We start from the raw sequence: 14,196 nt of genomic DNA, 5'->3' as shown, positions 1-14,196 counted from the left end.
AAACAATTAAATGGTGCTTCATATTTTGTAAGAAGTAGAAGGATTTCTCTGGTTTCTGGACAAATCTATTGTTATAAAACAATATTCATTGGCATAGAAAGATTCTCTTGATATTTTCTTCATCAAGAAAAAATAGACTATAAAATAAGTAGATACAATTTGTATAATATATATAATATCTAATATTATATAATTTTATCTGTAATATATATCTTGTATAGTGTATATAACAAATACAAAATATAAGAATGTATAATATAATTATAGGTTATAAGTTTATATTTTCTTTTTAATCACCATTTTTTGCTCATTTATAATGTCAAATTTTCCTAATATAAAATACATACTAATATTTCCTAATACAAAATATAATACTATATTTTCATATATTTATTATATATCTACTATATATTACATGATTTATGTTGTTATATTCAATGTATTTTACATTATATGTAATAAGAAAAACACTTAATTGTAATTATAATTTTGAAAAGAGCTCATGAATGATATGGAAAAGATTTTTAGTAACCAATAAAATAGTTTCCACCTGGTAAAGTTGAGAAGTAAAGACAACTTTTAACATATAGTCACTTATTCATCTCTGTACAGTACCTAAAATTGGGCCAGTCTTGGAAGTATACATGTTTTAAAATAAATAAACTAAGGTAGAATTCACAAGTAAATTGGCAATTTCATAGAATAAAATTAACAAAATTCAGATGAGTTATTTGAACGTTCATGGGGGAATAAAAAAAACTAAGGTGTAAACAACAAATTGGCAAACAATAACCTTTAGATAATAGTAAACAATCTTAGTTTTTGGTACTTCTGAACTCTTAGTACAGTAGTGAATTAACTTCAGCAAAATCAACAGTGAATAATGAAGCTAGACCTAGAAATACTACTCTATATTTCTAGTCCGATTAGTCTTTCTCCAAATGTCTACTTTTCACATCCTGGTAATGCCCATATAGAAATGGAAGTTCGTAGGGAATTATTCAATATTATTTTAGGAAAGTTAAGCAGATATAACTATCTAGAAGGAGACTTGGAATCATTTGAATATAATGGAAATCTCAGCAATTAGGATTCTAATTCCAGATTCAAGGCTGAGTCTGAGAACTGGAAAATCCTTTCAAAGATTAGTTTCACAACATCTGGATGGCAGCTGAAAAATCCAGTCTTCAGCAACATTCCAGGTATAGTTGAAGCCATGCATATCCTTGATTACATGTCATTTACATTCTTATGTGTTGAAATTGTCTTAAGAGACTCACCACCATTTCCAAATCTATTTTTTTTTTTTTTTTTTTTTTTTTTTTTTTGGTACGCGAGCCTCTCACTGTTGTGGCCTCTCCCGTTGTGGAGCACAGGCTCCGGACGTGCAGGCTCAGCGGCCATGGCTCACGGGCCCAGCCACTCCGCAGCATGTGGGATCTTCCCGGACCGGGGCACGAACCCGTGTCCCTTGCATCGGCAGGCAGACTCTCAACCATTGCACCACCAGGGAAGCCCCAAATCTATTTTTAATAATACATAAATTAAAGGTGAATTCCATTTATTTCAACAGACAAGGCCTACTCTGTTTTAGGCTTTCAGTTAGACAGTGGGAACACAGTGATAAAAATGATATAGTCCTTGGGTTCAAAGCCGTACAGTTCATCCAAAGAGATAGAATTTTATCTTAAGAAATTTAGTGATATAATGAAACAGGGGTAGTTACAAAGTGGCATAGACATGATGATAAGATAGCACCTAACTGTACTTGATGAGTTTAAAAGACATTTGAGCTAAAGTTTTAGGAGTAACGTTTGAGTAAGCTTTGAACAGGCAAGGAATGCCTAAAAACACTGGAGAATGGTTGAAAGAAGTGGATTTCACATGTTTTCAAAGATGTATCCCCAAAGCCTAATTAGCACCATTCTTTAGAATGTACAGCAAAATATTGTCTACTGTCCTCATTTTGGACCTCCTATGGAACTCTTGAGACAACAGGGAAAGTCACACTTAGGTGCCTATTAAAGGAGTGCTATGGTCGGTTGGACTTTGCCACTGTTTGCAGGCACATATTCCTTTATCAGCAGACCCCAGAAGAGAGAAAACGCCAGAGAAGAAAGGCTCTTTCTCTGTCTATGTAAGCCCAGCTCACAACCTCTTTTCTTCTAATTGTAAGCAAAAATCATTGTTTAAACAGCTGCTAATTTAAAGCAGATTTTTAAGATAGTATTTCTTTTTGAACTTAAAAATGTATAGTAGCTAGAACAGAGATGTGCTTTGCAAGAAATGAAAGCATCCAATATAATTTTTCACTAGAATTAAATTGAAATCTTAAAAAAATGAAAGGATGAAGGGACCAAATACATAGCTTTGATGAGTTTGTTTTACAGTTATTTTTGACTATATGTTAAAGTACGTAAATAACGATAAAGATACATAAAGACAAAGAGAAGTTTGTGGTTGCATATGTATGTTTTTGTTCTTCAAAATAATTTTTAAAATATTCATGATCCACAGTCAAGTGTACCCTGAAGAAAGTAAAATCAGTTACAATTTGTGAGTAGAATTTTCAAGTTGCTTAAAATTCTAAAGAGAAATTTAAGCTAACATTTCTACTTGCTACTTGTAAACATTGGCAGTGTTTGTATAAACATTGAAATCAGTACACTTTTTTCAAGAGCTTCTTAACAACCTTACTTTTATTCACCTTGGATTCAAAGATAATAACGAAAATAGCAGTGATATAACCTCTCCTATATAGGTTTGTGTTCTTGAGTGTCAGCTGGTGACACTATGATGATACATGGCACTAATAATTGATTAAAGTGACTTCTCTCCTTGCCCCAGTTCCTACTGATATGTGACACTTGGCAATATATTATTAAAGCCCCATTGTACTGATGATGCACTGGGACAGAATGTCACTAGAGAGTCCTTCCTTGAGTGATATATTTCTCATTCACAGGGTCATGAAAGTCTAAGGATGCACATTCAAAGCCAGTCTATTTGACTATTTTAATAGTAAAATCAACTTTTAAAATATATTAGTATTTCAAAGATTGCAATGGGTGTATTATGGCTGGAAACTCAGACAATCCAAGCTCGTAAATAATGCGTTCTGGTAGTATTGTGTATCTATGAAAAGGGGAGCCTTCCTCTTGGGAAAAGAAACTTATGGTAAAAGGCAGACACACTGAAGGATGGTTTACAAAGTGAATTGTGATTATGGGCCTAGAGATTTATAGAAAAAGTTCATATGAAGTTTAAAAGAAAAAAAAAAAAGACTCCATTAGACTAGAATCACCAAGGAACTAGAAATGATAAAGCTGAATGTCTGTGGTTTTAATCCCATGTATTTAAATGCCTATGAACAGCACAGGAGAACAAATGGTCTCAGAGTCCTGTCTGATATCCAAAGATACGGGAATAGGTAGTATTTATCTGCATATTATAAAGAATGGTGCTAGACCTTCTTCAGAGGACTTTCCATAAAGTACACCAAATTGATCATTTAAATATCCATCTTTGTCAGCTCCCCAATTTTCAATGTGGGGAGCTAAGGCTAAATATCCCTGTAAAATAAAGGAAGAGATTTATAAAATGCCTTCCTTAGCTATCACTATGTATATGAGAAAAAATAAAATTTAAAATGATTACCTAAAAGTTTTCCTATCTTAAATATCAAAAGTATTCTGAATTTGAGGTTATGCTAGTACATAGGAGTAAGGAGTAAAAAAGCCAGTAATTTACTCAGATCTGTTATTTTGCTATCATTACATGTTTTTAAATTATTTTCAGTTGAGTACGTATAGACCAGGAATTCAATTATATATCAATATCTCCAAAAGAACAAGTCTCTAAAATCACATTTTTGTACATTCGTTCTTTTGTTTCATACTTTCAAAAGAAACCCCTAAATAACCATGAACTGCAACAATATTTCATTAAATGAGGAAAATATTCCTAAATTACAGGCAAGTAAAGGAGAAGGAAAAATGTGTGTGTGTAATGTGTATTTAGTTTTAATTTAAAACAATAGTATAGTATTTTTTCATTGTTATAATAGCCCAACAGTTTGTTTTTAATTGTCTATTGAAATGTCTTCTTTCTTTTTCTCTCCTTAATTCCAGTCCTAAACCTGCATCTGTAAATCAAGTGATAGAAACTTTGGTTTAAATATAGAAAGTAATATTCCAGCAAAAAGACCAACATTAAAACAATTTGAAGCTAGTTGTAGAGATGTCTCAAGTCAATTTTTAACTGTTTTAATTAGGCAGTAATCAGACTACCACAGTGTCAACCTTTATGAAATCTACTCAGGTTGTGTTAAAACAGTTTGGGACAATCCTCATTTGTTGCCTCTACAATGGGAATTCAGAATGAATAAAATAATAACAACAATTCAAATGAATCAAATTCTCTAAAACTAGCTGTTGTGTTTACTGGCATGTCTAGCACATACTATTTCTTTCTAACTTGCATACATCTACACCTACTCCTTCTATATATATATGCTAATTTAATTTAGAGATGACAAGTCATTGTCAGGATTTTCTAGGGAAAACAAACGCACATATTTGCCCTTTTTTCTCATGTGAACTTCTACTTTCAATTACTGCTTCTTATGTAGAATTGCTGCATGCAGAAGAGTCCCTGTAGTATGTATGGGATCATCATTTGCAGTTAGTGAGAAATCTAAAAGCCATCATTTTCCTCTAACTTTGGAAATTAATCTTGTCTGTCTATTCTGAGTGTTGTTGCCACTGGTATTTTCAAATACCCACTGGCTTCAATCAGAGATTATATATTATTTTATAAAAGCATTACAACAGAAGAACATCTTCTGAAATATTTTAACCTGATCAGTTGTCAAGATACATCTACAGACTGAAATCCATTTTTATGTGACATTTGTGTGGAAAGCTATAGCATCTGCTCAAACTTTGTAAATGGCCCAAAATTGTAGGTATGGGGATAGGATTTGAGGAGGAGGTGTGGAGACATAGAGGTAGATACCAAAAAAATAATGAAGATATGGAATCACAGCTACATATATTTCCCCTTTAGCTGGCCCTGTTAAAATGTGTGGTTTCCTAGCATTTAAGAAGCACTTATAAATATTTAGTAAATGAAATAATGTTACTTTTAGATAATTTGCAGTTCTTCTTTGATACTTGAATTCTGCTCAATTCTTTCCTTCTCAGTGGTATGACATAGGAACAGGGAGGGACTAGGGAAGGGAACCAGGATTTCAGTGTAGAGTAATTTTTACAACATGCACTCTGGAATGAGAGACAAGTGAGCTTTGAATCCCAGATTCTTTAGTAACCAGCCACCTAATATTTGGTGAGTTTCTTAAACTTTCTGTGATTCAGTTTCTTCATTTGTAAAATAAAGATAATTTTAGCATCTATTTTATAGGTTTCTTATGAATATGTAGTACAATCATTTCTGTAGAGCACATAAAACAGTCCATGGAACATGTTAAGCACTAAGTGTGAGCTGCATAGTTTGGTTGAAACTTGAAGAATTTTCTAATAGATTCCACTCTTATGAATCAAAGGGCAGGGTTGGAACTGGAAGAGGATAATCCCTACTCCTTCCTCTCTTAGAACGTACAATACCATTTGGTGACCATCTTCCTCCCCAAGGGTGCCAGCAGCAACCTCTCCCTGGGTTTTCCTCCTTACACAGAGACATTTACCCCTGTACCTTCAGCATACTTATCAGAAATGGAAGGTGTCAGAGAAGTATCAGAATTTGAAAATGTGAGGAGTTCCCATGTCTCCCATTTGTATAGCCAACAAAAGAAAACAACTAAGGAAATTAACCTGTAAGCTGCATTTTTTAAATAAATCGGGCTTATTTTTTCTAGACTTCATTGCATTTAACATTAAAAATGTCAACACTAGAACATGGAATCTCCTTTAGAGGTATGGGTTATAAGTGACTGGAATTTTACCAATAGATAAGATGAAATAAAGATATAGACCAAACATAACACCTATAAATTATAGACCTATTCAGTATCTTCCATCCTGAAGAAAGGCTAAGGGTGGCCCTAACAAGACATTAAAACATGTCAATTCAGAGCCAAGAGACAGTTAAAATGGATATTAAAATGTTTATTAAAATACTTCTTTCTCATCAATCGTTTCATTTGCTCTAAGAGCAGAGACCATTTATCTATGTCAAACCCACCTCCCTATACCCACATCCACAGCCACACACAAATCTTTCTTCCGTCTTACAGATGAAACAGAGAAAAACAGAAAAATAAAGATAAAGCCCACTGAGATCAAATTTTTCTAGGTGTAGTGGATGCAGTAGTGTGCCACCCCAAACACCCAAGTTATACAGGTGACTAAGGTATATAGTTTCCCAGGTTCTGGGTATGTTTAGCTGCTGACAGAGCTTCTTTCCCCCCAGATTGCCCTGATATAAGGAAGCTGTCTCTCCCAAATTTATGCCATCTCCTTAGTGGCAGCTTGCATCTAACAACTGGTTGATTCGAGAATAAAAATGTCTTGCCCCCTTGACACAATTTAGTTTAACTCTGAACTGTCATGTTAGCTTCCATGCTCCCTCTGGGATCCACTAAGGATAAAATATACTTAATATTCTTAATTCCATATTGTACAGTGTAATATACATACATTTGTAGACTATATATATATATATATATATATATATATATATATACCTTATATGTCTGTTTCTTAGGATCACCTGGTAAGGTTTTCTTTTCTTTTTGTCATTAAACTTCCTCTGTATCCCTGAAACAAACTGACTAAATTGGTAAATGGAATCTACATCTGCTTCCCATGTACAACAGTGTTGTAGGTGGAAAAGTCTTTTTAAAGTTATTTTAAAAAGCCAAAAGCAGAACCCACAGCAAACACTTGTGTGGAAATGTGGAATATAAACTGTTATGCAAGGGCCCATTTTACAAACTGCATAGTTTATTGAGTGGAAAACATTATTTACAAAAGTAACCGAGGGTAAAGTGTCTTTATCTTCCTCTTTAGGCTGCTTAGTTCCCATAATTATGACTTTTATGGTTTTCCCAACCTGCTCGTGATTATCAACACTTTGAGACAGGAGAGACTTGTGAAAACGATAAGCATGCCTTCAGAGAATTACACCACTTACTAACAATTAAACTAGTCCCAGCCTTTGACAAATGATGCTCAGCTGTTTCTCCCTAGTTTGTCATTGATGTTAGTGTATTTTCCCTTGCTAAGTGAATGTGTCTTCCATCAGATTTCAGACTTCTAGATAATAACACTAGCTTATAAACTCACAAGGAAATAATTACGGCTGATTACCTGCAAAGAGGACTTATTTCAAAGAAAATATTTGCCAGTTGACAAATGCTCCCTAGGGCTTTTCTTTCAGTACATGGCATTTCAATTTGTGACTTTAAGGATAAAATAAAGTTCACTACTATCCATTAACATAGTTAACATCCATAATTTTGCCTCGGTATGTTTATGTACCATATATTATAGATTCATGTCAGCAACAGTTTCTCTCAGAGATCTAACACTATATAGGCTCCTGATAGTTCTATTATGAAATACCAAGCAATATTTTATACAACCAAATAATCATGGAGTACTTAGTTCTTAATCCTGTAAAAGAAAACAAAAATGTTTTATAGCTGGTACACTAATGATATGATAATTATTTTCATTTTCTGACATGGTTGTAATGACAAATTAATGCCTACTTTCAAACACTTCTCCCTCATTCATTTATTTCACTGACCAGTGTGGTATGGGTGAATATGGGTAAAGATTTTTAAAATGAACCTGAGGAGAATTTATGGATACTCTCAAATAGCATATCTCCTAAATTTAGTGGACTAGAAATAAAGCAGATGGTATTAAAGAGCTGTGTTCAGGTGGATGGGTTAACAGTTCGTTTTAGGGATTGATTTTGACATGATAAAATAAAGAAAAAATGAATGAGTTGCTGCTTATTTGAAGCAAAGATGTCTAATTCCAAAACAAAGGGTGGGAAATGGCCTGCAAAGAAGGCTTAAAGAGGAAGTTAAGAAGGCAAGAACAAAACTTTTAATCATTTCTAGACATGGAAAAAGGATATGCTGACCCATTACCACAGGGATTTCTATATAATCACTAAACTGTAAGACTCCATAAGGTGAGGGTTCATTCTGATTTTTTAACTTCTGGATAGTAGAATATAAGATGAAAAAGGTTATTATAAGAATAAGGGGAATCATAAAGAGATTAATGTTCCTTCAAACAATGTAGCCTTACCAGAAAAAAACATTCATACCAACCTCATCTGACCTCAGTTCCTACTAAGAAAAAAGAGGTTGCCCCTGATTCTTTGTCTAGTGGAGAAACTGGTGAATCCCTATTGGAGGAATAAGACATTATCTGAATTCTCTGAAATTTTTTATACAACGTGGTTATTAAAAAATCAAAACAACACAGTTAACAAACATGACTAGTTACAGAATTGGATACATAATGTGTGGGGGTTCAATGCAAGATGAAAATGCAGGGCCCATTATTCAAAGTGACTGAAACTTTAAGATGGTGACAGCAAGTATGGAACCATTTTAAGCACAGGGCCCCATGTTGTACACATCCATAAAACTGGTTGGAGAGAGAGAGAGAGAGGGGAAGAGATGGTCAACATTAACAGAATGCATATTATTTTCTAGTACATATAGAATATTTATATATAGAACATTTATTATAGAAAATAATCTGAGTCATAGAGCATGTACCATTAATTAATTTCAAAAAGTCAAGCCCTTCAAAGTACATTCTATAACCACTATGGGATTATGACAAAAAACAACAGTAGCATGTAACTAGAAAACAGTTAACCATTTGGAAATTAAGTAGTGTACCTCTAAATAATCAATAGGATAAAGAAGAAAGGACACAGGAAAATAGAAATCATATTGAATGATAATACATATGTGACATGTCAAAACTTTCAGGATGCAGCTAAATCTTAGTTAATAGGGAAATATATAACCTTAGTTAATATATTAGAAAATAAATAAATATATAGTAAGAAAATTTGAAATTCAATGATTTAATGTTATATCTTCAGAATCTAGGGAAAAAATAGCAAATCAATCCCTCAACATGAGAAAATAGTAATAATGAGTAAAAATTAGTGAAATAGAATAAAAGCATTAAAAACATAAAATCAAACAAGGCCTAAGTTCATTATTTTATAAGATTAACAAAATTGATAAATCCCTGGTAAGATTGGTCAGTAAAAAAGGGAAGTACAAATTACCATTATCAGGAATAAAGACATCACTGTACATTTGTTGTGTTGGTCCCAGCCTATTGGTGGTAATCCTCTCAGCAAGAAATGTCTGAAGCATTCACCCAGGATATATTACTGAATGGGAGAAGATATTTGCAAAGATATCTGTGATAAGGGGTTAATATCCAAAAAATACAAAGAACTCCTACAACTCAACATCAAAAAACAAACAACCCAATTAAAAAATGGGCAGAGGACCTGAATTAACATTGTTCCAAAGAAGACATACAGAGGACCAACAGGCACAAAAAAGATGCTTAACATCACTAATCATTATGGAAACGCAAATCAAAACCAAAATGAGCTATCATGTCAAACTTGTCAGAATGTCTATTACCATAAAGACAGGAAATAAGAAGTGTTGGCAAAGGTGTGAAGAAAAGGGAATCCTCATGCACTGTTGACTGGAATGTAAATAGGTGCAGCCACTATGGAAAACAGTATGGAGATTCCTCCAAAAATTAAAAATAGAACTGCCATGACTTCCAACAATTCTAGTTCTGGGTATTTTTCCAAAGAAAACAGAAACACTAGTTCAAAAAGATATATGCATCCTTATGTTCATTGAAGCATTATATACAATAATCAAAAGGTGGAAGCAACGTAAGTGCCCATCAGTAAATAAATGGATAAAGATGTGGGGGTGTGTGTGTGTGTGTTTGTATATATATATAATGGAATATTACTTCTAAAAGTATAAAGTCTTGCCATTTATGACTATATGGATGGCTCTAGAGGGCATTATGCTAAATGAAATAAGTCATATGGAGAAACAAATACTGTATGATTTCACTTATATGTGGAATCTAAAAAGCAAAACTAATGAACAAAGGTAACAAAGGAGAAACAAACTTACAGATACGGAGAACAAATAGGTAGTTGCTAGAGGGGAATGAGTGGAAGATAGTGTGAAATAGGTGGTCGAGATTGAAGTACAAACTTTCAGTTACAAAATAATACATCATGGGGATAAAATATACAGCATGGGGAATATAGTCAATTTTATTGTAATATCTTTGTGTGATGACAGGTGGTAACTTGACTTATCATGGTGATCATTTTGTAATGTATTAAAATATTGAATCACTAAGTTGTACACCTGGAATGAACATAGCGTTATAGGTCAACGATACTTCAATTAAAAAAATGTAGACACTGGGAGGAAATGCATCTAAATGCTAATGGTATTTATCTCTTCAGGGTTGTGGATTATAGGTGATTGTCATTTTTGACTTTATGTTTTTATGTATTTCTGTTGATCTCAGTGAACATATATTGCTTGTAAAATTAAAAAACAATACATGTCATTAAAAATGAAAAACAAAATAAATGAAAACCATTAGAGTTCATTTTAACCTTTGGAATACTCAAAAATCTAGCTACCTAAAAGCTTCTAGTGCTATTTATCTATTTCCTAAATATATAATGCCACTGAAGTATACACTCAGAACACATTAGCCACTGTGGAAAACAGTATGTAGGTTCCTTAAAGAACTAAAAATAGAATTCCTGTATGATCCTGTAATCCCACTCCTGGGCATATATCTGGAGAAAACTGTAATTCAGAAAGATACATGAACCCCAATGTTCCTAGCAGCACTATTTACAGTAGCCAAAACAGAAACAACCTAAATGTCCATTGACAGATGAATGGATAAGGAAGATGTGATACACACACACACACACACACACACACACACACACACACACACACACAGTGGAATACTACTCAGCCATAAAAAGAATGAAATAATGCCATTTGCAGCAACATCGATGAACCTAGAGATTTTCATACTAAGTGAAGCCAGTCAGAGAAAGACAAAAATCATATGATATCATTTATATGTCGAATCTAAAATATGATACAAATGAACTTATTTACAAAACAGAAACAGACTCACAGACATAGAAAACAAACTTATGGTTACCAAAGCGGAAAGGGGAGGGGGAAGGATAAATTAGGAGTTTGGGATTAGCAGATATAAACTACTATATATAAAATAAATAAACAACAAGGTTTTACTATATAGCAAGGGAACTATATGCAATATCTTGTGGTAAACTATAGTGGGAAAGAATGTGAAAATAATATATATAAGTGAATCACTTTGAACACATTGGCTTGGAATTTAAATTCAGAGAGATCCCTATCTTTGTCCCCTACTACCATAACCATCTTCTTAGCTAATATTTGCACAGGACTTAATGTTTGATGATATGGCTGTATCTAAATCATCACAATTGATATTCACAGCATAATGGCAATATATGCAAGCCAGATGCTAATATCTCCCTTTTACAAATGAGGGACCTCTGTTTACAGTGTTAGTTGGCCTCCATCATAGAGCAAATAAACGATGAAGAACAGTTTAACTCAGGTTTTCTGATTTCTAACAGTATGTATTCTTTCCTTCTGTAAAATATTTCAAATGTAGAAATCAGAAAGCTTTGTGTGTTAAATAAATGACCAAAAAACTAAGAATATTCATCTTTTTAACTTAAAAAATTACTTTGAAAGCATCGGGTCAACTGGTTAATACTGTTAAAAGAAACCCACTTGAAAGGGACAGTGACAAATGCAATTCTCAGTTTGTGTTTATGTATGTTTGATAATGTTGAAGAGGAGAAATTTTACCCCCTACCCCTCTTGAGTTCTAACGGTTGGACTAATAATAAAATTGACAGAAGACAGATTAATGGGAGAAAAAGAAACAAATTTTAATTCATGAGCATGGAGGTATCATAGCAATGGGATCTAGGAATTGGCCAAAGCAGGAAGATTTTATACAAAGAAACAATAAATTTGTGAGGAATTGACAGGACAAAGAAACTTAGGTTTTGGGTACTCAACTAGTGAAGAATCTAAACAGACTTTGGACTTGGTGTAGTAAATTAAAGAAGTAACAAGGTTTACTTGCATAGGCTTCTCAGCCTGAATTCCCTGTCTCCGGCAATAAGGGTGTTCTTCACCTCCAGATGCAGGGAGCACACCTTTCTCATGAGAGATTTATATCCTGCTTTCGGAGAAACACATTAGCAGGGTCAGTGTCCCTCTTGCCTTGGCTGTTTCTTAATTAACTTTAACTCAAAATAATCAACATGCCATTGTGGCATATTTGGGGGTGGCCTGCTCTGAGCCAAAACAAAAACAGGATAACTTTAAAAGATAAATCATTTTATCTCTTCAGTTGAAAACTGCAAGTTCTGTAGGTTGAGAACAATGAGGAAGAAGAAAAAAATTAAAGAATTTATTGCAAAGTGTTTGGTAAAGTGTTTTGATTATTGTCTCTATAATTGTCATTCTCCTAAAGTCCATGTTTTCATTGTTTTAAGCTAAATATGTGCATGGAGTATAATCCATCATGGCAGGTGCATATGTTCCAAGGACACTTACCTCAGGCACACCTGCCCAACTTGTTAACTTTAGGTCAGAAGGCAACCTATACATAAGGAAACTGATTTCTAGCCAGTCACAAATGCAGGTCTGCCTCTTATAGATAAGGATTCTTCTGTCTGTTGCAAGAAATTTTCTTCAGTTTTCTTGATTTATCATTGTCTTTCATTCCTGAGCATATTTTCTGCTTTTTCATTATGTATTACACTCTAAAAGGAGTCAGATCTCAACTTACAGCTATCCCCCATATGGACCCCTCTCTGCTTATATCCTTCCTGCCATTCTGGGAAGATATAAGATGAAAAATCTCTATCAGCCTCTTACAATACTGTTGATGTTTGCAGCTAGTGAGAGTCCTCTCCAGCTACCAGCAAGTGGAGGTATAGCCACAGGGCTTTGCCCAAATTGGCGAATGAGTAAGAGCAGCAGTCTTTTCAAAGGATAGTACAGTGCCCATTAAGCCAGACTTGGAAGATTATTTCATTGGGGTTTCAATTTAAGATGAATGGTCTGGGTACCTTTAGAAAGCCCAGGTTTAGGAGGAGAGTCTTTGCTTTCTAAGACTGGAAATAACTGCTTGGTTTGATTTTGTGACTTAGTGTGTATGCTATTCATTATGTAGAGCATATATTGTCAATTGTAATATTATTGAAGATTTTTTAAAACATCAGGAGGGAACTAAACATATATCAGAGAATTTCACTTGGAAGATCTCCATCAAATGAATTTATACCTATTCTAAATTATTTTCTTTTGGCTCTTATCTAACATTTGTTTTTTGTTTTGCTTTGTTTTCTTTTTTCCTGAGTTTGTTCTTACTGGCAGAACTCAGCCTCTCTAGCCTTCTTCCTTTTTCTTTCTTTTTAAAATATTCATGCAAGTTAGCTAGGGTATTTTTTCTTTAAAAAATGCAAACTATAGAGATTCTGGAGTTTTACTTTAACTTGGAAGTGATTTATTAAAGAATCACAGATTTCTCCCTTCAAGAATATTTTAGTACCGTCTGCTACCACCCAATATAAATAATACTTATCATAGGTAAGTGGGACATTTAGGGAATTTTTCAGCTTTTTATTCTAAAAGCTGTTCTAAGAACGTAAATTCATAGTAAAAGTAAGAAAAAATTATATATATATGTGTATATATATATAATTTTATTTTCAGTCCAAAAAGGAATAATAAAGCACCATTTTCACTTACTTCCTCGTTTATTAATATATTTGATATATTTCCCCCATAGTCCCCATCCAGAATCTATGATAAGTAATCCTTTTAAGAGGGCAGATTATACAATCTTTATTACTGAAGAAGAAATTAACCTTCATCCTCTCTCAATTCTAATCCTATTGAAGAATATAAATGAAAAGAAAAGGAGAAAATTTGTTTAGTATTTCACAGTATGCCATGTATGTAATTAATCTTATATCATCATGGATACTCAATCTTTGCTGTCTCTCTGTTCAATTCTATAATTCATT

This window comes from Phocoena phocoena, chromosome 16, assembly GCF_963924675.1.
Source record: "Phocoena phocoena chromosome 16, mPhoPho1.1, whole genome shotgun sequence".
NCBI classification, from domain to species: domain Eukaryota; kingdom Metazoa; phylum Chordata; class Mammalia; order Artiodactyla; family Phocoenidae; genus Phocoena; species Phocoena phocoena.
This window is presented reverse-complemented; position numbering follows the sequence as displayed.